The following is a 24,720-nucleotide window of genomic DNA, read 5'->3' as shown; positions in this document are numbered from 1 at the left end:
AAAAAAAAGAAATAACGCAATCATTTAGTTTAGATTGAGTTAAAATGTAGGACGATGTTGTCGGACTAATTGTGAGAAATGTCATACGATTGCAATTCCTCACGAGAGATTCGATGCCATTGGTTTCGTATCAAATAACGCGTTCCACGCTTATCAGAGTGTCTGATGACTTCCTGATTGCATTGCAATTTCGTCGCTTAACGACAAAAGTGACTATTAATAACGCCCGAAAAATCGTTTCCTTTTTGTATCAACTGTATTATTTCTTTTTCGATCAAAATGTGTATGCGAGTATTTTTAAATAATCTTTGAATATTTGACTGGAAAAGAGATTGACGTAAAAAGTTTTCGACTTGAAAACAACTTGACTTAAATTGAACGATTAAAAAAATGACGAGTTAAATTGACGGAATGATCATTTAAATTGTCCTCTATATTTAACAGCTTCAGCGTTAATAAATTTGTCGAAAATCAAATTACCATTTTATCTGATCGTAAGTTAAATGTCGAGAAAACGTTATCGTAAAATCACTCTGCTATTACCGAGTTCTAAGATATTGATAATCATAAGATTAAGTTTTTCACGGTCTCGCAAAAAAATATGTCGCTAATTACATACATTGCTGGCGTCACGGAATTCACGTTGGCATTTGAAATATATCCACAATCCCGAGATTCTTTATTCTCGAGTAAATACGTCTCGCGTGCAATAGGTAATTAGGACGTGACATTCCACGCTCGCGGAGCGAGTACGGAGTTCCCGGTACGTTGTGAAGGCGATTAATTCTCTTAAACAGTAATATTCCATTAATCCAAGATGATAAACGCAGTACGGTTATCTCCGAGCTGATAGGTTATCATCAGTCATACGGCGCCCGATGCGATTCGATTGCAGGAAAAACTGCTTTTCTTCATCAACGTCTGAGATCGTTTCGAGAAAATAAGGCAACCAGCACGTATTTAAGGCGATCCAAGTTCAATCGAGTTTCTCGAATATCAATTTCGATATCAAATCTCTCAAATTATCGCAGAAAATTATAATTTTGTTTGCGTGCAGTAATCAAAGAATTATTTATAAGGTTTAATTATTTTTAAATAATCGAGTCAGAAGCTAAATTTTCAAACTCGTACACAAGTTTTTACACAAACTTTCCGTTTATTTCGATGCATCTTACACGATGCACGTACGGTTGACGACATTATTTACTCACTGTAAAATTTTGTGTTTCATCAAACTTGAATCCTTTTTCTGATTTCGATACGATCACTTTTGTACTTAAATAAATTCATCTATTCCGCTAACATTAATTTCGTCTTTTCCCCTCTGCAAATTCTCTCCGGCTACGGTCCTGCCGTGAATCTGCAGGACGACTGCAATGTCGGTTGCATCTCCGGTTGGGAGCCGGCAAGTGGGTTAGCTGGCGAATTCCGTGTCGTAACCTTCTTTTCCGCCCGCTAGCTCAAAAACAGCCGAAAAACCGCGGACGTATCCGTTTTCGAGACGCGACGATCGGCTTCTCGTGAAACCGGAGCTTGCTTCATATATGTGCGGCGTACGCAGGCTTGAATCAGCTTGAATCAGACGGAAAGCAGTCTTGCAATTATTATGCTAATACACGGGAATAAAGATCCCAGGCATCGTCCTTCCTCTTTCCAACGGGCTTCCTGCTTTTTCATTCATTATCCCTCATCTTGTGAAATAGAATACATTATCATAAAATAAAACTGAACAGACATAGATTATTCCTATTATAATCGACGTTTTATTTCCATGAGCTTTATCGAGATTATTAAAAGAATTTTTAATATTTTTCTTTCTTTGAGACGTTCTGAATTTTCAATTTTCAGAAGTACTCTGCGTGTAAATTTCCAAAATCGCTCTGCACTTTTCTTTTTCAGGTGTATATATTTTCTGCGAGTCACGTTGAGTAGAAATAAATTAATTCAAGAAAGAGGAACGTTATAATTTTAATATACAACAGAGCAAAGAGAGATTATATTCAATGTTATTTGTCCAGCGACACGTGAATATTTAAACATTTTCTCGGTATATTTTTAAGCTTCTAGGAATATTTCGCGTCCAACTAAAATAATGAATTTTTTGACATAAGTTTCACATTTCCTCTGTGCGTCGCCGAGTCTCGGTCGTATGGTCACTCGTTATTGAATGGAATCTCAAGGCTGGCAGCGCGCGCGCTCGATATTTATGTGATTGAATTGTGGGTGGAGTGGTGGTGTGGTGACCTATCGGGAAACCGAGCGATGCGAATCTGTGATTTGCGACTGCGGAGCTGCTCCGGCTTTCGTTCGCCCTAACTCGTAGTTAGGGTTGCCTGATGCGGGATCCTTAATCGTTCCGCAATATCGGCGTGACTGGCCGGCGACGCTTTGGTGTTTCTTGCACCGCGCGATAAAGGCGCTCGCAATTGCGTAATGTAACCGCATGTGCAATGTACGATGCGTAATTTACGTTTATCGTAGTAACTTCTTATTCCAAAAAAGGCATGATAAGACTTTTTTTTCCCTCTTATCTCGGAAATTTTTTCCAATGACTTTTCGAGCCCATGCAATATTCATGATTAACCGCGCGTGTCCGTAGTACGATTCGACACGTGTACGTCCTTCCGTCGAATTATTCTCAAGGTGAATTTACGAAGTTATTTCGATATATAGGAAATCTAACGAAAACTAATTGAGGCTTCATTCTCCGTTTTCTTTTCTTTTCGAGAATTCCGAGTTTCAATTAACGGTATGAGAAGCGGACGATAGATAATCATGATGCGCGTTATGAAATCACAAAGTGATTTTACTTTTCGCGCGCATAATCTTTTTAATTACGCGCGATGTCTACAACTCGAAATTTCTCAATCCAATTGGAAATGAGCATCGGATATTAAGCAATTGATATTCAATATCGATCGTTTGGCTCTCAACATCTCGCAAACGAGGCGTTTTTGGGATCAAAAAAGAAAGCAGGTCACCACACACGGGAGAAGAGGTCGTACGTCCTTGCCACCGGGAATGCCTCCAGGAAGAAGAGCCACGTGTCGATCTCTAGTCTTCCTCGGACAACTTTGTTTGATTGATTGCATCGTTCCGCTCCCATAGCTCTCTCATCGTCTTTCGATTCGAGAGGTTCTTTCCTCTTTTTTTTTATTAGCAGCCCTCACCTTGTCACCCTGCTTTTTCACTCCCTTTCGCAAACCAGGCACCACTTACAACCGGACTTTTTGCAGCGAAGAAACGTGTCATCCGTGACACCTCCAGATTCGATACGTCGGAGATTGCGCTGATCGATTCCGTAGATTATGCCATCGAGTGGGCACGATTAGCGATAATCCAAACGAGTAACCATTATATTCCGAGAAAAATATAAATCATTCCCTTCTTTTTCCTAATGATCTACCGCTGCGCTCTTTACAATGCCATTAAAAATCACTAATCAGAAGCACGTTGCATTACGCTGATAAAAAAAATCGTTAAAAAACTAAAATATTTAGTTAAATATTCCAATACGATCATCTGTACATCGAATCGATTCAACAGTCATTTTGTTGCACGGAAAAGGTGTAGTTCATTCGTGTTAAGCTTTCAAATCTTTTTAATCGAGGCTTAATTAAATCGATATTTAATTGCACGCATCAGAATAAATATTTCTCAACATATTTTCTTTTTCTCAGGGTAGCAATCGTACATCGATATAAAAAATAGAGTATTGAAAGTTATAGACGAGTAACTTTTTGTTTAAAGTTGATTTTGATATATGTATACATATAATACTCGGTTAAATGTTCTAGGATACATGTATGCTCTTCAGACCTTCGAGTATTGATATAACACCTTGATAGCCCATTTGTAAGAACAAAATTAAATAAACGACTATCGATTCCAGAAGACGGCACGCAAAATAGCGTAACCGTAGGCTTCTTTTACATCCCATCCGCGTTTCCGGCTCCTCGTCCGGATCAGTAGGCAGGAGCACTCGTTCGCGCTCCTCGTCCTCTCATTGCACCCTTTATGCGCCGCGCTCAAATCCCGGTCGGAGCTTTTTCATCGTTTTTCGCGACGCGCGCGCTCGCGCACCTCTCCCTCCTCTTCCTCCTCCTCCTCCTCCGCCTCCTCGTCACGCGAAACCCTATTCCCTTTATTGCACACAACTAGTCCGTAAACTCGTCCCTATCGCCAGGCCACGGATAAAGGTCTCCCCTTTGTCGACGACGATCTATTTTTACCGGCCGTCCGATCTTAGCTCGTCGCGAAAAAGCGCTAAATCGCCTCACTCACCCTTCGTTCGAGCGATCAATTAGCGTTCTCCACCCTGGTCAGTCATTTCACCCTTCGCCAATTAACGACTTCGAACTTGTCGAGTCGGGGATCAAGCGGTGTCGCATCGTGAACGAGATTTTCTCCTTGTTTCGTCAGCGACACCGCCAGATAAACACTCTTTCAAAAGGTATTATCTCAGCTCGGATATCGGACAATAAAGATAGTACGAGTGTTCTTATTGCTCATTTGTACTTTCTCCCTATCTTTCTTGCTTTCCTTTTGTACATACACATGGGATCAGTATTTTTCTCCCTATTTTTCGTTTTACGATCGCTAGTAGACCTTTATATCTCATAGGCAATGTTTTATTGTGAAAGAAAATTACGCGAGTTTTAGTTTTAAGTAAATAAATAAATAAATAGTTTCAAAATATTTTTGCGCATGCACCACTCAATTACGTCGTTGCATTTCAGAGACACGCCAACACGCTTTCTTTTCAAAGGAATCTGTAACTTCCTTAAAAAAGAAAAAAAAAATTCAATTCGACGGAAAATATCGGTGACGAACGTGATCAAATTTCAAGGCGAAAGATGAAGAATCATAAACGTCACAGATCCTTGAAATCGCCGCCACTCCGTAGTTCTCCTCTGCATTTTCCTCGCCGCATTTTCCTTGTTTGATGGCTCCAGTTTCGCCCATAGTTCTTCTGCAGTTCTTTTTGCGTTTCTTCGCGACGGCCGTTTCGCTCGCTTGCTCGCGGCTGGAAATACTCGGCATTGTTATATATAATGCTGTATGCGCGCCGTATTCGCGTTCGTCCGTTAGGAATATCTCCGCATTAAAAGCGCCGACGACGGTCGACGGGCGCGGCGGAAGATTAATTCTATCAATGTGCACGATTTTTCAGACCGCGTCGCGGTGTCCTCCATCGCGATAGCTGTTATATCTCCGTGGAAAAATAGCGCGACTTCTTCATGCTCTTCGAAATTGCATGAAAAACTGCCGAAATTTTTGTTAAGTTGAACAGCTTAATACCGCTCTCACTAACAAATCTAAACTTGCTCGTCGTGTGTAACCATTGAAACTTGATGATGCACTACTTAATTCTCTTTACGATTTAGATATTTGAAAAATTATATTTTATAAAAGCTATTGTGAACATTAATTCAGATAAGCCTTAGATACGGAACGTCGTAACTTGGAGACTCTGATAATTTTGCAACTGTTTTGAAATTTCAATTGACATTTAGTTATGATAGAATATTATCTGTCTACACTGAGAGAAAAAATTTTTTTAATGAACGAGAAATACATTTTCTTGAAACCGTAGATTTTGATGCAAGCATTTATTCGTTCTGTTTCAAAAAATATTTACTTTTAATAGAGTAGACTAGGAAATAGACATATTACCTTAAGTATCTAATTTTGGACTTTTATATTTTTTTACATTTAAATAATGGTTTTACAAATAAATCAATAGTATTATTAAACTTGATTGTTTTCTTAAATCAAACTGAAAAATTTGATTGCCTTGAATATCAAAATAGTCTGATGGTAAATATTTTCTAGAACTGCGAGAAAAAAATTACTTGAATAAAAATTATTTCTTTGTTTTGTTTCCATAAATATTTTGATTGAGAAATTTTTTACTTAACTGCAAGGTAAAATAAGCTATTGGGACCCACGGAGTAAATAATTTTTTCAAGACATTTTTTCTCTCGGCGTGTCATTCTCGTTTTCTCTTACACTTTTCAGGCGATTAAAATCGACATAAAATATATGATCACTTTAAACATCAAACTACATATTGCAAATTATAAATTGGTATCTATTAACATTCTCTTCACTTTATTCCTGATTCCGCTTCTGAACGTTTCATTAATTAGTCTACGTTATGTAACGAATGTTCAAAACATTGTTGGAACGTGTAAATTTATTCAGCCGCACTTCCGTGAAAATTAGTTTCGACAATCTTCTAATTAATCACTTCTCGATAGCTATCGAGTTGTCGGATCTTTTTTCGGATATGCACTGCGCGAGTCGTTCTCTTTGCCGTCCGCTCGCGGTCCCTCCGCTCGCGGTCCCCCATCGCCATTCGTATTCGGGGACGACGATGACGAGTGTGGGGATGCAGGGAGAAGGTTCCTTCGCTTTCTTCCGCACAGCACTAGACGCGCGTTCGCATCCGCGGAAAATGCGAGCATGCTGCCTGCGCAACGGAAATTCGCGATTTGTAAGCCACTTGGACTTTCGAGCATCCGAAACGATACCTCATCCGTACCCGGTCTTGGTCCGCGTCCCCTCTCGCGCTTGTCCCATCCCACATCCCTCAACACTCCGTTCGTTCTGCTTCTTACGAGCCGACCGGTGCAGCTCCGGGGATTTACTCGGGGAAATTTCCCCGGCGACGGACAAGACGTGGTAATGTTCGCGAAATAAGAGCCACTTCGGCTGCACTTTCCGAGAACGCAAATTAAGATATTCAGAGTGGAAGGATACGGGATTTTCGGACTGAACGCAGCTTACACTCCCCCGTTTACAATCTATACGCGATACCTTAAAAAGTTGCTCGGCAATTTGTCGTATGACGTACTGTTTACTTGTCGCAATGGCTAGGAATAGTCGAAACTGCAAGCTGTTCGGTTTAGTAACATTAGTCGGCTCGTTTGTCATACTTTGCTGAGTTGATCCTGGAAACTTGCTAACCGATTAGGCGTTAATCGAAGTTAACGTTTCGAGCTAGATTCGGCGATTCTTTCTCGGGTCGGCGCTAATGGAAAGAGCTTACCGAGCAGAACGAGCGCGCGATATACGAGCTGCTTGTTTTTGATAGTGGCATTTGTTTGTTTTGAAAGAGTCCAATTTCGAAACACCTTGAACTTAAATATGATACGCGAGTCCACTCCGGCGGCGCGTGCCATTTAAAGGATTTCAAGATTTGGCTGGCGTTACTTTCTTAATAGCCAAGCTCGTATCGTTTCGCTCGGTTTAATGGGTTAGTATTCAACACGTGCATAAATCAGAGCCAATTTGCATCAGGAGGACCGCTCCGCGGCCGATTATTATACAAGATCTTGCTGAATCAGAGCACTTAATTATCCGCCTTAACTTTCGGTAGACATCAATTCCAAGGAAATATACCTCCCTCGTGACCTCATTACAGAAAATGCATCAAAATTAATGAAAGATTTATGAAAGAATAGCTCAGATATTAGCTCGTATCGCTATAAATTTGCAACAATTTGTTTAAATTTTTTACAATTTATTTTATTGTTAACACATGTAGCTTTTTCTATTATGAGAACCCGTTGTGACTTCAGACTTGGGGGGAAAAAAATGTAAAACAAAAAGGCGAAAAGTACTGTTGTAGAGAGAACGTTATCAGATATTACTCCGTTCTCTAATCGAGTTCGACAGGGAGCGATCCGCTCCTCGTCCTGGCGACGACGAGGAAGCCCGAGCGACGCGACGGAAACGAAGCATCGAAAGATATCGATCGCACGCAGGATGCGAGACGACGACGATCGACGGGATGGAAGAGGGAAGAGAGAAGAGAGAGACGATCTTCTTTCGCGGCGAATGCCTCAATTGCATAACGATGCGGGGAGTCGCACCGGGGATGCAGCGCGTATCAGCGCGTGGAAGGAAGAGGAGAGAAGACCGAAGAGAGAAATCGCCTCGACGAAGACGAAGACGAAGAGAAACGAGAAAAATCGAGCTCGCAGCTTCGCGAAGCGGAACGCCGCGACGAAGAGCACGAGGGGGAAGAGAAAGAGAGAGAGAGGGAAGGTGAGGGAGGAAGAGGGAGACCTAATTGAGATCAATTGCAAGCGAGCCAGGGTCAACTCACTCCGACTACCACTCGGGACTATTGCGACGGCATGAGGCTCTGCGCGCTTCTGCTGCCTCGGTGAAGTATATTCACGCGAACGCGCGCGGAATGCCGTTGCGTAGGTTGCATAGCAAGTGGCAGGAAAATTGGGGATCAATTGGTAGCGCCGGCCCACCTCTCGACATCGTGAGAATATCGAGGCATCGGTAGATTCGTACCTGATAGCGCGAACGCGCTGCGGACTGATCGATCGCTCATTGTCGGACGGATGACGAGGTCCGAAATCGCGACTGCTGCGCGTGATCGATCGCGTGTGTAAAGCCTCTGTCGGACAATATGCGCTGTTTTGAACTTTGGAATTATTCTTGAAAGAGAGAATTAACAAGAATTAGCCAAACGTTTCGGAAGAGAGAATTAAGAATTTCGAAAAATTTTTCTAGAAAGAGAAAATTAGAATTAAAATTAAAATTTGTTTGTCAAGCAAAACTTGTTTGTAACATATTTGTTCTTATATGTGCTAATGTAATATTTTATGGTATATATATCGAGAACATCGACGAAACGCTTAAACAGACACATATTTCGTGAAAATTTGGTGGAAATTATTTGAATATTAAATATAATAATATGTTAAATTGAAATTATTATACATTAATATTTCAATAGCTATTACTATCATCTTTTATTCACATAGATATGGGATAAATTCGCAGAAGGTGCAAAATAGATAGAACACGTCTCAACTATTCCAACGCCAATCGTATACACGATCGCGTTCTTTTCAATGTTAGATAAAGTTAATTGAACTTTAACTGACTTTTTGCTCGTTTCGCGTTTCAGAAGAAAACGGAGAATCAATTAGTCTTAACTAATATTTATGGGAGCCGCTCGTTTTATGGAAACTTCACAGTCTTTACTATTACATGTTAAATCAATTACGTCAACCCTCTAATTGTCCTTTGAGTACAATTACGTGAAATATGACGCGTAAGAGATTGAGATCTCTTTTCACCGTTTTTCGAGATATCCTCTCTTTGCTCAATCTGCGGCGAACCGCGTTCAAGGATTTGCGAAATTTATGATTTGGCGCGGTATCGCCAAGGAGGAAACGGAAGGCAGTGAGTGATGAATAGAGTCGTACGATTTAACAGCACCGCCTTGAAGTTTAAGATCGCAGAACAAGCAAGGAAATAAGAAAATACGAACAATGAAAAACCGAACTCGCGTCGATGAGAGATGTTGAATCGCGTCTGACGTAAAAAAAAATTACCCTCGCAACAATTTTACAGTATATAAAAAACCATGACAAAGATGAAACAGATAAGAGAGGAAGAAAGAATAATTTCAATATTCCTTTTTTTGCGTATTACATATTGTAGTTCAATTTGATAGAAATTATTTGCTATAAATGAGACTGATCTTGAATGAAAAAAATACATTTTTAGTTTTCAATTATTTAATTTCGTTCGAACGACGGATGCTGAAATTTCGAAACTTGGCGATGACGCCGGATCTCTTGATCGGAGAAAACGTTTCTGGGACGAAACAATTCCTTTGTGAGAAACTCAGAATACTTGACGGAAACTAGAAAAATTAAGATTTAAGCTGGCCGAGTTAATCCATATTTCTCGTGATCATGAGGCGAGTAACAGTTGACCCAGATCCCTTTGTCCCTACGCTTCAAGGCCGCTTGTTGTACTTTGTCCGAGCGGACGGGCGAAGTCTCTTAATTAACGAGTCGCTGTGCTCCCATTAAACGTTGCTCTGTCCTAAAATTGCCATTGCGGTATAACCACTTACCCGGCGCGAATAGTTGTGCCACTTAGATGTATAGTTAGCCGTTACACATTTTGCTTGTGCAGCTAGCAAAATTTTTCCTATTTATATCCAATATTTTAACGTGTTGAGAGATTCTTGAAAAAAAAAAACGTAGTTATATCTTCTGTATGTCCCTGCTACATTTTCTCGCAAATAGACCTTTACAACCGAGTCGAGGACACGCACATCGATATCGTATCTGCAATTTTGTTTATCGCACTGAAATTTTGATAAGAAGATAATACTGGTTTTCAGAGCGTCTCGGAGATCTACGCGTAATCACATCCACTTCTCGTTTATCCAACAATGTGTACTACTTTATTATATACATCTTCAAAATTTCTTCGCCCAACTTTTTCTTGTTCCGAGACACTTGGAAACTACTTCCCTCTACAAGATTATTATTATTACATATATTTATTGCACGTTCTCATTCTTTATGTATTTTTTTCTACAGTTGAGTTTACTTGCGTCCTTCAAGAGAATTCGTTATAAACAAAAAAAAACCATCGATTTAACTCGAGCCCATTTAGTCTATTATCAAAGTATCTAGAGTATCTTCCAGAATATTTACTTGTTCGTGAAATATATATACAATAAATTACACAAGAATTTATACGGAGTATAAGAAATTTTCCAAAAATGAATATTTCAGCAAATATCTAAGGTACTTGCGAATTAAGCGCAACCCTATGCATTAGTATCGAAATTTATAGCCTGCCCAGTCGATTAAGAGCGTCGCCGCGCGTAGTCTTCTCTCTCTTGAATTCTCACTTTTTTTCGAGGATGAACGCCTGTCCATCGGCGCGTCGAAGCAGTTGCGAGCTTCTCGCGCGAGCTTTATTTCATTTCCTGCCTTTAGCCAGTCCGCTTTCTTCCTCTATCTTTCTCTCGCGAGCTCGACTCGGAGCCTCGGAGTCGCGGAATCGAGGGAGAGAACGCCGTGGCGTGGTGGCTGTTATGAATGCATCGTGGGGTAATGGCGTGCCACTAATAGTTCAACGAGTCGTTCCTTCTCTCCGTCTTTCTCGCCCCTTTTTCCCGTTTCGTGCTGCTCCTTTCTGCGGCTTCGTTCCATCTCTCCATATCTCTCTCTCTCTCTCTCTCTCTCTCTCTCTCTCTCTCTCTCTTCGTCTTTCGCTTCAGCGCCGCCGGCGAGTCCGTACCAAGTTTAAGATGCACGGTTATGCTTCCTTTATTTTAAATTACGAGCTGGAGCGTTTATGGCCGGGCGAGAGCAGCGTCACCGAAAGAGAGAGGGAAAGAGAAAAAGCGGCGATTCGCCTCTCCCTCGTCGAACTCGTCCGGGAACTTGGAAAAAGTCGATGAGAGTGAAACTTTTGATATCTCTGACACTGATTGCATGCTCGGCTGGTTGAGCATCGGCGTTTTTATCCTACTTCTTCTCTGAACGTCTTCTACGTTCCCGACCGATCTTCGACATTAATGCTTTGCGGCTCGATCGTAGTTTCTGTCAAACGACCCCCGTTGGAAAATTATGCTGACCATCATAGGGATGTCATACGACAATTCGCGGAGAAATGAATTATTCCACAAAAAGTAAAGATAGAATCTCGAAATGTTTTTTAAAAAAAGATCCTTTTAATTTAATTTAAATCAGTAAACTTTTAAAATATTGTTGACAATTGATAAGTATAGAAGTTTCAGAAAAGTTGAAGTGTCATTCTTGAATGAAAGAATTCAGAAACTAACTCGAAAACTCAAAGCTGATCTTCCAGTTTACAATTATCACGTAATCGATACGATTCAAGAATCCAGCAGTTTCGCCTCCGCTGCGCGGTTATTACCCTCGGGGTGGAAACGCAAGTCTGACATCCAACGCTACCAATCGACATCGACTCCCGACTCTTTAATCACTAGCACGGTGTAGCCGCGTCAAATTTGGAATTCAGATGTGGCCGCCGGTCGTCTTTCGTCTCGACACCTCGACATGGCCGCGTTTCGACATCTCTCTCTCTCTCTTTTCCTCCCTCCCTATCTCTCTCTCTCTCTCTCTCTCTCTCTCTCTCTCTCTCGTCTTTCTTCTCATCTCCCTCTCTCTGATCCATTTCTTCAGTCTGCTCTTCGCCATCCTCTTCCACTCGCTCGACTCGGTGAGACCACCACCACCCCTTCTGTCGCTCGCGAACACGCGCACTCACGCACTCTCATCTCGCACGTACGTGTCGAGAGGAGGGTTAGAAGCGGCAGGAGAAGGCAGGGGTGCAAGAGCACGAGTCGGGGTGTGCGCCGCCGAAACCACCACCGCACACGGCCGATGCCGCCGACGCCGACGCCGCTGCCGCCACTGCCGCCGCCGCCGCGACGCCCGGCGCCGCCAGACTTTGGGTTTCAGATTAATGGATCATTTTTCTTCCCTCGACTCGAGACTCGACGCTCACCTACCCCAGTCGTCGGCGAGATACGACCCCTACGACGACGACCACCTTCCTGCACCTTCGAAACTTCCATCTTCCGCTCGCGCGTTCCTCCTCTTCTCTTCTCTCCCCTTCCCCGATTCCCTCCGTCGACGCGGCGAATGCACTACTCTCCCCGACTCCCTTTCCCAGATTTTGAATGCATTCATCCAGCCCCTCTTTTTCCCCGTTCCCCGCTCACATCCGAGATGCGCTTCGCGGAGAATTGCGTGTGCGAGATTCCGCGAACCAGTTCCGCGAACTTTCCTCGACATCCAAGGGAAAGGGTAAAACTTAGAGATGCTCGATGGACGGACGCTGGGATCCTGATATATTTCCTTGAACGATCGTGTGCAAAGTGGCGCAGGATCGAAAGCTTGTTCGCAAAAGCCGAGCAAGTCCATTTTCATAGCAGAACGAAGAAAAACTATATCAAACATTTTGACATTTTTTCGAATACTCAACATTTAAATTTTATATTTCAGAAAGTATCTTACATTGAAGTAAGAAAATGGCATTAAGGATATTTAAATATTTATGTCACGATAGATTCTAATTGAGAAATCGAATACAAAGCTTTCCGCCTTCCGTCAGAATAGATTAACTTAAAGAGAATTTTTTATCACAATCCATCGTTCACATTAATTTTAAATTACACTTTTAATGTCACTTGTTAATATATCATGTAGAAGAGAGACACGGTCTAATTCCGTGAAATTATTTTCTCTGTATTTTCAAATGTCAAGGATACATGATTTTCTGTACTTTAACATACATTGTGTCGATCACACCTATAAATTATTCTCCCCGAATGTGTGAAATCAAATGGAAATACGAAATTTCTGAACTTGGAGATTTTCGCGTTGCTCGTCCCATAAATTTCGGAAGCGCAACGTCAATTTTGGATACATAATACCGGCCAGAAGAGACATAAACGCGGAGAAATATGTTTCCCGACAAAAGTTCAAGAGAGTAGAACAAGAAACGGCATTTCCGATAGAACTAGTTCCGTAACAGCCCCTGATTTTGTTGGCCTCGCTGAAATTGCTTATAATGATGTAGTACTGGTGCCCTGTACTGTCGAGCGGGTGGAAACAGTAGTTCGTCATTCTGTCGGTTACGCTCTAAATCGTTAAATCCACAAGAATCGCGCAAAAAAGTTATCGTCCTTTAGCGCGATTGACAGCAAAAAATCTCAATCGTGAGAAAAATGACTTTGATTCTATTCACAATACGTTCTTCACTTATGATTAACTGCAGTTTAGAATAAACTGTCAATGTGCAAAAATAATGCAACATAAATAACTACAATTGTATTTAGAATCAATTTCAACGAGCAATTCTTTAATTCCGTTATCTCAATATATTTATTAGTTCTTTTCGAATTATTTCTTGACTATTGCCAAAGTAAAAAAGAAAATTTGAATAATAGTTTCTAAAGCTGTTGTAGATTTCGTAATAATTTGCATTCGATATCGCGAGGAGAATGTTCATCAAGGCGATTATAGGTTAACGATTTCATAAAATGTAAAACATATCCCGCTTGGTCATCCACTTGGACAATCGCCCTATTTCTCATATTGATAAACCCACTCTTGCCAATAGCATTCTTTTGCCCAATTTCATTTCTTTATCCCTTCTTCCTCTCTCATCTTTATATCCAATCAGATTTCTGTACAAATATACCGAATGTTATACGGAACTAAAATATATCGAGCTATTAGTCGCGACATTTGTCGATGTGAGATAAGATTCGGAAGTGGATGGATATTATGTATCCCCTTTTTTCACCTCAATGCTATTGATACGATGCGATCATTTTTAGTTATTTACGTTTTATAAAAATTCAAAACATGTAAAAAATTATAATTCATAAAATGTGCTGAACAATGTCACTTGATGCGTGTGCATATAATACTTTAATAGCGCATTCTGCAGATTAATTGGAGATCAATTAAGTTATTATTTTATATATTTTCCAAATTTTTACATTTCAGGAAAATTAAAATCGTGCATTTTTAATAAATAAAAAAAAATCTGTCGCCACATTTTCTGCAGCGATTTAATATCATTGTATATCGATTTATTAAAATTTATTAAAATTTCTCTTCTCCCGCGGGACGTAAAAATTTGGGAAAAAGAGTAGTGTATAACAACAATGAATACCAACTTGTATAAATACTTTTTCGACGAAAAAATTAGTTAAATTATATTCAACGATAAATGTTAGATTTAATGAGGTACGATAATTCTTCCATTCATCGGAATCATTTTGCGAAATGCAAAGAACGAAATACTCGTATAGTTATTTCGAGAATAGTAGTTATTTTAAAACAATGTTAAATATTTTGTGATAGCGAGACCGCCTGCCACACGTCTCAGTGTTTTGTTTTAGTAATTACGCGCTTTGGGAACTGGCGTGCGCAAGGTGATGACGTCATGTTATCACTCGTCGTGAGATTCAGACAGGTAACGACGCGATTGTGACAAATATGGTGATCATTCCCGAACGCGATTATTCCTTACGAATTAGAGATAATCGTAATTCGAATTGTACTATAAATTCTTATTTATTCAACTTGCAACTTTCATCAACGTATCATGATGATGACAATTATCGTTACTTGGCACGATTCGTTTCTGTTTGAAATAAAGAAAATAGGAATTAAAAATTATTGATACATATAATGTCCGCGGTCGGTTGTTATTTATATATTTCTTCAAGGATGTTCCGTTTCGAATATATATCTCGCGACAATGTACCTCGCGCTTTGAAATTTTTCGCTGATTTTGGTGAAATTTGCCTTTCATTTTCGGATTGATACGCACGGATTAATACCTGAAATGCCAAATCGCGAATAATTCAAGTGACAGAAAGCCGTCATACAACGAGCTTTATCAATAATACGTGCATTTCGCGGGATTTATACGGTCGAAATGTATTGCGTGTGCAATACATTTCGAATTTTGATTGCATATTTTCGAATGGTTTATCGCGTCTTAATTAGCAGTTATCTCGGTTTTATTAATCGCATCATATCACGTATCAAGGTTATAATTTTCAAATGTTTCGATACGATTATACCTTTTTCGAATTATTGTTCCGCAAATATAATAAAACGCACGTCGTGTGTGCGATTAACGTCGGAAGTGTCGTGTAGTGTGCCGCGTGATTCAAGTGCCTATTCTAATGATTAGTACGCGCCCAGTCGTAATTAACTGTATTCTCGCGTGTATGTATCGTGAAGAAACAAAAAGGAAGGCGAGAGGAGGCGCAATCGCTGGATAAATAACTTCTTGTTTATTATTTATTTTTGCAATATCAATCGTTTTATACTCGCAGCGATTATTTTTTTAAATACTAATTAGTTTGAACATAACTTTAATATCTGGATATAATTATGTTTACAGGGCAACGTAGGATTACAGTTCCACGCTTGCGCATCGTACTAGTGAGTGATAAATCTAATTCTATTCCAATTTGAGGTAATGAATCTCTGAAAATTGTATCTGGCATATAAGATGTATGAAGAGCATTATAGATGAGCCGAAAATGTAACATTTCGGATATTCATTGCCTCAAAAATAGATGAGCTGTATTAAATTAATATTAATATTTTATCTTGGGCTAATTCATACGCGCAATTATCCGTATCGAGCTATGTAGAATCGTTGATACATTTTGATATCTTAATATAACGAAGTATTGAAAATACAAAATGTATTAGTCTCTCTAAAATTTACGGGGCAAACTCGCAAACATAAATAAATAAAATGATAAAAAATATTTCTCGAATAGAGAAAGCTTGGTAAAAAGTGATGAATAATTAAAATATAGAGTGATTTTTTCCCAAAAGAATTGTATCCAAATTTTATAAAAATATCGCATTCTTTATATTTTTTGCCCAGCATTGTATAGATAAATTAATCAAAAACTCCATAAAGATATGATATATAAATATATATTATTCGAGTAATTTCAGTATTAAATATATTATAATTATTTACATTCTCAAATTTATTGCTTAGATAAATAATAGAAAATAAGAAATAAATGAAAAAATAAAATAAAAATGTATCAAATAAGATGCATGTACATATTTCTAAATGCAAATTTTTAAGTTTCTTCATGATAATTATTTCTAAATTAGGAAAATTAAAACAATATTTAATGTAAAATGAAAATAAATTAAAATATATTTAAAATATGATAGCGAAAAATTGTGAATATTGAGTTTAGTGTTATTTTTTATTATTCTTTTTTCCTCTTGCTGAATAATTTAGTATTTGAAGTTTGCGCTTGGCCACTTATATTTAATTTCAAGATTAAATGTACAAAATAATGATTTTTATTTCTATAGTGTCAATTTTATTTTAATTTTTTATAGCTCATCTATTTACATTTATTGATAATTTGATTTTATAATATATGAGATTAAATAATCCGCGCGCAACAGTTTTAATAATCAACGTATCAATATTAGCTGATTGATGTATTACCCGCGTATAAGAAAGGCATAATCAACTAAGCAATAAAAATTAGTATCATTCGAACTGTGAAAATCAATAACGGATAATGGATTGGTACGTACGAACGCAATTATGGGACTAAGCGCGTGAACTCTGCACGATATCATTCGGCAATCTAGATTGCTTATAACTCGAAAATAATTGATGTTTCCGTATTAGGGCTTTCGTATTAAGTTGATTCTAATTAATCTCTAGAGTAAGCTATTAAAATATTAAAGCAATGATGTTTACAGAAAAACTATATTAAATGCATAAAATATCTATAAAATCTGTTATATTTTGAAAATGGTTCAAAATTATAAAAAACTACGAAACGCATGTTTAATTATTTCAAAAGGTTACTCTACTTTTCCAATCCGCTTAAAAGAGCGCAATAATCGAATACGCATTTCGAAAAATTGTGAAAAAAAGCAATGTTTTTACAATTCAACAAATTTAATACATAATTTTAATTTACAATATATTTTTTTGCATTTTATGTCTATATTATGTGACGCATACATTGCCATTATATGATATGTAAAATATAAAAAAAATATAAATAAAAGTTATTTGTTAATTTTGCAGAATTGTAGAGATTATTCTGGGCAATTGTAGACACCGTCACGCAATCTGATCGCGCTAATCGATGGAAACGATTTTAACGCGTTAATCTAAGCGATCCATTCCGCGGCATTGATGCAGAAACCGTCGCGAAAAGTAATAAAGGTTTATCGTTCTCTCGCACCATACTTCCTCCTTTTCGCCATTGGCTGTCCGGCGTTGAGGGACCGAAAGTTCGCCGATTTAATTTTTATAGTCGTCAGTGTAATATCCGTTATTCTGAAGCAATAGCACTGACTCGTCGACGAGTCCCGTTCATTGCTCGTTCGAAAAGCATTATTCGGGAATTCCTATTCATTCTCTTCCCTACGTGTTCTTCGTATTACATTCACTCGTTTTCCGCTCTCTCTCTCTTTCTCCCTCTCCCTCTCTTTTTCTCGCGATTTTTTTCTTTCCCTCATTAATTCACAGAATTTCTGTAAATCATTTCTAATAATTCATTTATAATAATAATTTCTAATAATAATTTTATAAAATCTTCTAACGTAAACAACATTCTTTAAAACTTGGAATAAAAAATTTGAAAATTAATTTTATGCAAAATTGAAATGTTTTTAAACGCAAATGTCAACAATAACAGGACTGCATCTGTTGATTCTTTTACGAATTCGATTCTTTTTTTTCAACAGAAATAATTAAAAATTATTTCTAATTCTTTAATCTACAAAGTGCAAGTTTCTTCACTTCAGGTCAGCCATTTAAATTAAGCGTTTATCGCGCAAATCAAACCCGAAATAACACGATCCGTGGGCTTAAACGGGGGAGGGCGAAGGCAGATGCACGAAAGTGCACTTCTCAGCCGTGAAGGAGCGCGAATGAGGATCGAATTCGCTCGAGTTGAAAAGCGAGCGTCAAGACGGGGGATAAAGAGGGTAGCTACAAGGGTAGGTAGGTAGGTAGGTAGATAAGTAGGTAGGTAATTCAGTCAGGGCCGAGAAAGCTGAAGTGACGCGGCTAGGACCCTCCTAAGCCTACCTCGCACTACCCACCTGTTGAATTATGTGTAGCGAACCTTGGGTTAAACGTAGTTGGCGGCGGGTTCACCTGCGTGTGCAACCCGTCCCTAAATCACGATTAACGTCATCGCTAATTGCCCGATTAAAACTGTAGCGTTAACCTCGTCAACTCCGTTCCCCCCACCGTTGTCGGTTAGGCGACCTCTGAATAAAACATGGCGTCGCGCGACGCTCGCCTCGTAACAGTGGTAACGATTGATCGTCATTAATTATGCGGGATCTCATGGTTTTATAACAAAGCTCGACGATTAGCGTACGGATGGCACGGCGAACCACGCGTCAAATAATTCACCGGAACGATATCGACATGAATCCGCTGGTATTAATTATCTTAGTTTCTGATGGCTGATTATAGGCCGATATGTGACAAATATTAATGCAACTATTAATTCTTGACGCGTAACATTCAGGCGGCACCTATCACATCCTTTTCATCTCTCATTTCTTTTTCTCTTATTCATGAGCACTTGTAGCTTTTGCAAAAGCGAGACGTCTCTCAGTTTTCGTATGTTTCTCAACTGATGCCATTCAACAACTTGCTAAAGGTGATGATATTTTTTTCGATGGGTTTGGTGTCGCAACTTTTGTTTTTTCAGCAGATTAATAGAGTTGAGAATCTGTAGAATCGTGAGAAATTAAAATTTTGATTTTAATTTATAATTATTTGCGTCACATTGTATTACATAAATTAGCTTTTATTTTTATTTATGAGCAATTATAAGCCGAGACACGTTTTTGAGAGACAAGCTACTGCGAAGGTCTTAAATTAAAAACAAAAAAAGAACACCATAATTTATTGAAATTGATTGAAAACAACTTAAAACAATTTACATAATTTACAGAAATTCGATATAAGAATTTAAAATATAAAATTGTAACTTTCAAACATTTAAGAATTAAAAGAACTTTATATTTTTAAATACATATATAAACACATAATGTATTTAATAAGTAAATTCGTAGTTTGCGTCTGAGTCAGCTCGATCCCCACACGCCCCAGCGAATTACATAAGTAACATGCAAGTTAATATAAAAATATTAATATATTCCGACGTTGATATTTACCTCTCACTTTTCATTCCTTAAAAAAATAATTGGACGTTCGTAAATACACCACTGCTATGTACTTTGTTCGGAATATCTCCATGCAAGTGTTAAATAAGCTTGAGCATATTTTCACGAAGAAAACACGGTGTTTCCAGCCGTGGTTACCCCACGATCGGGAACTCCATATGATCGAGTATGGATGAAAAATGAGAAAAGGAGAAAAAAGACGGTGGGCGAGGGGGGAAAAAGAAGAAAAGAGAAATAACCAGCGCCGCTGGTAATAATATATGATTCACGGTGAAATTTTGCGGAGACGAACCGCGGCAGTGGTGGCGATGGAAGACGATTTGTTTTCATTAAGCGAATATACGCGCTGCGCAATCCGTAACCTCCCGTTATCGGCGATATCACGTTCGGGAGTCAGAGCTCGAGCGTATTCAATTACGCGGCGAAAAAGGAACCGACGTGCCTGTGCACGCGTGTTAAGGCGCGATCGCACGTCGGTAGCTGCTTACGCGCCGCGGATAAATACCTAGACTCTCGGCGTACCATTTCATTCGGCGAAGCGAGGTCTATCGGAGTCTCAGGAGTGACATTATAAAAGTGAGCGCGCTCTGAACAAAATATTATGCATTCTCGCGCTGCGCGGCTGAGCCGGAAACCGACAAAACACCTATTATCTCCAGGGCCTTGCGTTCTGAAGTCGTTGACCCTCGGACACGCCTTCAGAAGCTATTGCAAAAGTTCCCAAATTTAAAAAAAAATACACAATTTATTGAAATTGATTGAAAACGACTTGAAATAATTTAAATAATTTACAGAAATTCGGTATAAGAATTCAGGCATTCTGTATTTTGAGAAATTGTTCAGATGTAACTTACTATCTGTGTATCCAAACAGATTACTTGAATATAAAAGTTCGGAAATTTATACACTTTGTAGTTTTTTATAGCTGTACGAAGTTTTTTTTTTATAGCGGTAATATCAACGACGTGATTAAACTATCGTTAACCGAGGGTCGACCAAGATCGAAAACAAGCGAGGTAAGAATGTCGACCGCCATGACGCTACATGATTACGAGGAAGAAAGACGAGAAGGTGAAGATTAAATTCGTGAAAAATTATCTCGAGCGGAAATTCGTCGGGAGAGAGATGGTGAAGAAGAAGGGTGAACAAGACGGCGCGAAACAATCCGATGAAGCGAACCCTGATTAATCGCCGTTTTCGGAGCCGTCAGAAAATTAACGGGCTCCTTGGGCTCATTACGCCTGGGATCGCCGGGATTTTTCAGGGATAAAGGGATAAGCCATCACGGGGGTTACGAAACAAGAGGGAGACGTTCCTTCGGCAGGTGAAGTGCTCACAACATAGTCATTATTCAAATTTTGCAGCCATTATTAAGACGGCTGCTCTGCCTTTGAAAGCGCAGAAATTAATTTCCCACAGAGAAAGGAAATTTCGCCCTTCGTAAATTATCTCGATTCTATCTCGATAATCAATAATCCCTAATTTAATTTCCAAGTTTTTCGTTTACAATTAATAAGGAATGATGGGGGGAAAAAAAGCAATCGTGGGGTTTACGATATTTCGAAATTATTAGATTCAGTCATTATATCTTACGCGCCTTTATTCCCCTTATCGCAAAAATTTAATACGTTACTCATATATCCATTGTGTGAAAACAAATAATAAAACATGATGTTTTCAAAAAAATCTCTCAGATAAAATTTTCCAATTAACGATTGTGTATTCTGCCGTAGGCAGTGTAATAATAATTCACTATCATTTTTTTACTAAAAATATCCTCATTCCGTACGTGTTTCCTTATCCACGTGTCATAAACTTCTAACGGCAATTAAACGCGCGAATTCACGTTCGGCATTGTCCAAATCTATTTTACAAGTCGGCCGTCTTTCTCGCCGTTGCACCTGCGTTATTTACTAATACGTTCAGCGACGGCCTAAACAAATCCATAATTATCCGCCTATCGGCCGGCACGATCGCCGGCACCGTTTCGCGCCGCTTTTCTAACTCTAGATTGACAAGTGCAATTGCAAGGATAGAAAATGGAGGACTGATCAATTTACGGATAGCAGCTGCGGCGCGCGCACTTTGCGTGACACGCCACAGTTAGAGAGACGCACCGGTGCAAGTACTGTCACCGATACGACAGATAGCTACCTACAATACGTGCCGTTGTATCTCTGTCTCCCTCTCTGTCTCTCTCTCTTCGTTTCCCTTCAAACCCCTCTCACCCCCCTCCTCTTTCTCTCTCTCTTGGGCGGTTTGCGATTAATTTAATATGCGCCGATCAACGCGAGAGAGATGCAACGCGCACGTCGCCCCGGTATATTGCGGATATATCCGCGTATCTCGGCATCGAATTGACCGATTCGACATGTTTTAGTCGATTATCGACGGCGCTGCGGAAGAGCCCAGGCAGTAATTAAGCCCGATTAAATTTCCTGCGCGCCTTGCGCCCGTAGTAATTTGCGCCCCGGTTCGCGTTCGCGTTCGCGTTCGCGTTCGCTCGCTCTCTCCATCGCGCTGCGCCGCGCCGCGCCGAGCGCGACGAGCCAAATGAAATTCATTAGCCGCCGATACCAGAGCTCTCGTCTGCGAATATACCGCGTTCGCCTACGACATATTCGCGCGTAGTAATGTATTAAACGCTCGAAACCGGTGGATCTACCGATGAATTACTGCGCGCCGCCGAGGGACTCCGTAATCGCTCTGCGAGATCTTTCTCGGTAATAGAAATGCAGTTGATCGAAATATAGACGATAGATATCGTGCCAGATTATTAAAGTGGCCTGCTCATAAATTTGAAAGCTGAATCGATCACGTGCCGCAAGCAGAGTACAATATGAGAGCGTGATGCAGCATTTTTCTTTTTAATTGCTGTACGTGATGCATTGGCAGAAAGCGCGATTTCATTGTAATGATTGATCATTCCTACTGCAATGATTAAAAAAATCATGGGAGGGAAAAATTATTATTTGTCAAATCAGAAATATGCCGTGTTACAAAGTAGATAGTTCTGTATTATACGGTATATTATTTGTTACATCTTGATATAGAAAAGATTAGCGAGGATTAAAATTGCATCATTTAAGTGAGTTTTAAAAATATATTTACTTTATATTTAAATAAAATGTCATAATAAAGATACGATTAAATATGATATCAAAGATGAAGCCTGATAAATGATTTTAATTTTCATAAACACTGACATCATCATAAATAATATAAATTATATTTGTGTAGGTCGTGTCATCGTTAAATATCTTGTATCAATATATAAATCTTTAAAATCAGATGATTAATGAGGTAAAAATATCAGAAGAATCGTACGATATAAATTTAATAATAAAAAATTCAATAATAAAAAATTTCGCGAAAATGGCACAACTTCAACTTCGAAAGTACTGTAAAAATTGACGTAAGACGAGATATCTGATCACATTTTCAATTCGTTGTGTTTCGTGACGTTTCAGAATCGAACTTGATCTCAGAATAAGCAAACCCGATCGTCGTTCGCAAACTCGGTTCAATATTCCGTTCAGAGGTAGTTTAATGAAGCGCGCGAAACCACGCGTAGCATCACCTTCGGATCGTAATCGAATTTAGCGGATTCATTAGGGGACGCGTGGTTCTTTTCGGGGAATTGCGGTTGCATAAATCGCGATCGCGCAAACACGATCTCACAAACACGCATACACCCTCGAACGCAGCCAACGAGGGCGAGTGTGTTTTCGCCTGTAAAGACTGGTGTACCAACACAACGCGACCGAGGGGTTTCAGGAAGGAGCAACAAGTGTGACATCCCTTACCCTCTACCTTTTACCTTCCCCCCTTCCCCCCCGACCACCACTGTGGCACTCTTCGGGTTCGACCTACCTACCCTCGAGGGGCGACCTTTCTTCACTTACACAGACCCACCCTTACACGTGGTACACCGTGGTAATATCCGTAAACGCGCGAGATAAGAGAGATGCGGGCCGAATAGCAAAAACTTTCACATATTTCGGCGGTGCACCACAAAAATTCACGCCGCAATCCATGAGTAATTACGATAATGTTAGGGTGGACGTGAATTCATAGATGCGAGTTTATTCCTCTATTGTCGAACGTGTTCAAGCGTTTTTTTTTTTGTTTTTTTAACGAGTTTGCATGTATCTGATTATGCTACATTATTAATCTAGAGAAAAGCAACAGAAAGATAAATATAACGTGATAATTGATGTGATATAAATATATTAATTCCTAGCAGAATAAAAAAATGTGAATTGCCTATTATAGATAAAACGTATAATTGCAAACGTATAAAAATAGAATTTTTTTTTAAATATCTATGAGAATAAGATCAAAATAACTGAATGCAATACTCAGTAAAATATTTCGTTAATTTACTTAAAAAAAAAAGTTTTTAGTTCAGACTATTTTTTTTTTCCAGAGATATAAATCTCTGCCTCAAATAAATTATTCGCCTTACTGTTAAAACATTAAAATAAAAATTTAAATAAGAAACTTAAATGCATTCCAGAAATTAAGCTAAGCGAACGTGAGAAGTATGTATGTAGAATGCAAAATGCTTAATAGCGTTCTTAATGAAGTTTATTAAACGAAATTTTTCGATATTGCAAAATAATACTGCGTGCTTCCATTATAATTTAGTAGCGCTATTATATAATAATGTTATTATAAATATCTGAGAAGCTCCCGTCTCGCGCTGATATCGTCGGCGATCGATTGCACTTTCGAGTTTAAATATTTCACTCTCGCATCTCGGAATTTTGACGAGTTTCGACGATAATGCGCATTAATCGGAAGAATTATGAATTCGGATTCCCATTGTACGAGAGAAACATATAATTTTCGTGCGCGAGCTTGCGTAGCCCGCTCCAATCAGCGAAGCACGTAAAATCCATCAAATATGTTCCAATCAACTTTGCCATCTCCATTACACAAAACGTTATTGCATTCCTGCGGCGGATATGATTCATCCATACTTAATTATGATTACAAGTGTAGCATCAATCGTTATTAATCTCTGTCGAATGCGCGGCCATGTTCGCCGGGATCCATTTTAATTACTTTTAATTCGCGCGTTTTATCTAATTATTAAAATGAACATACGCGGCGCAAAACATGCGCGCACGTCGAAAAATACTGAATCAGTGCGGTGAAA

General features: G+C 39.1%; 1 protein-coding gene and 1 long non-coding RNA gene across 2 annotated transcripts in view; one reads left to right on the top strand and one right to left on the bottom strand.

Annotated features, from left to right (window-relative positions):
* Positions 1 to 15,799, top strand: part of LOC105196025 — a 90,073-nt gene extending 74,274 nt beyond the window's left edge. Inside the window, exon 3 of the long non-coding RNA XR_850739.3 lies at positions 15,745 to 15,799. This is a non-coding gene — a long non-coding RNA (uncharacterized LOC105196025). The remainder of the gene's footprint in view (positions 1 to 15,744) is intronic.
* LOC105196024 (forkhead box protein O) overlaps positions 1 to 24,720 on the bottom strand; it is a 172,490-nt gene that overhangs the window by 61,578 nt on the left and 86,192 nt on the right. The gene's annotated exons all lie outside the window — the stretch shown is intronic.

Source organism: Solenopsis invicta, chromosome 12 (genome assembly GCF_016802725.1).
Source record: "Solenopsis invicta isolate M01_SB chromosome 12, UNIL_Sinv_3.0, whole genome shotgun sequence".
Taxonomy (NCBI): Eukaryota; Metazoa; Arthropoda; class Insecta; order Hymenoptera; family Formicidae; genus Solenopsis; species Solenopsis invicta.
Note: the sequence above shows the minus strand (reverse complement) of the source record. Positions and strands in the feature narration are given on the sequence as shown.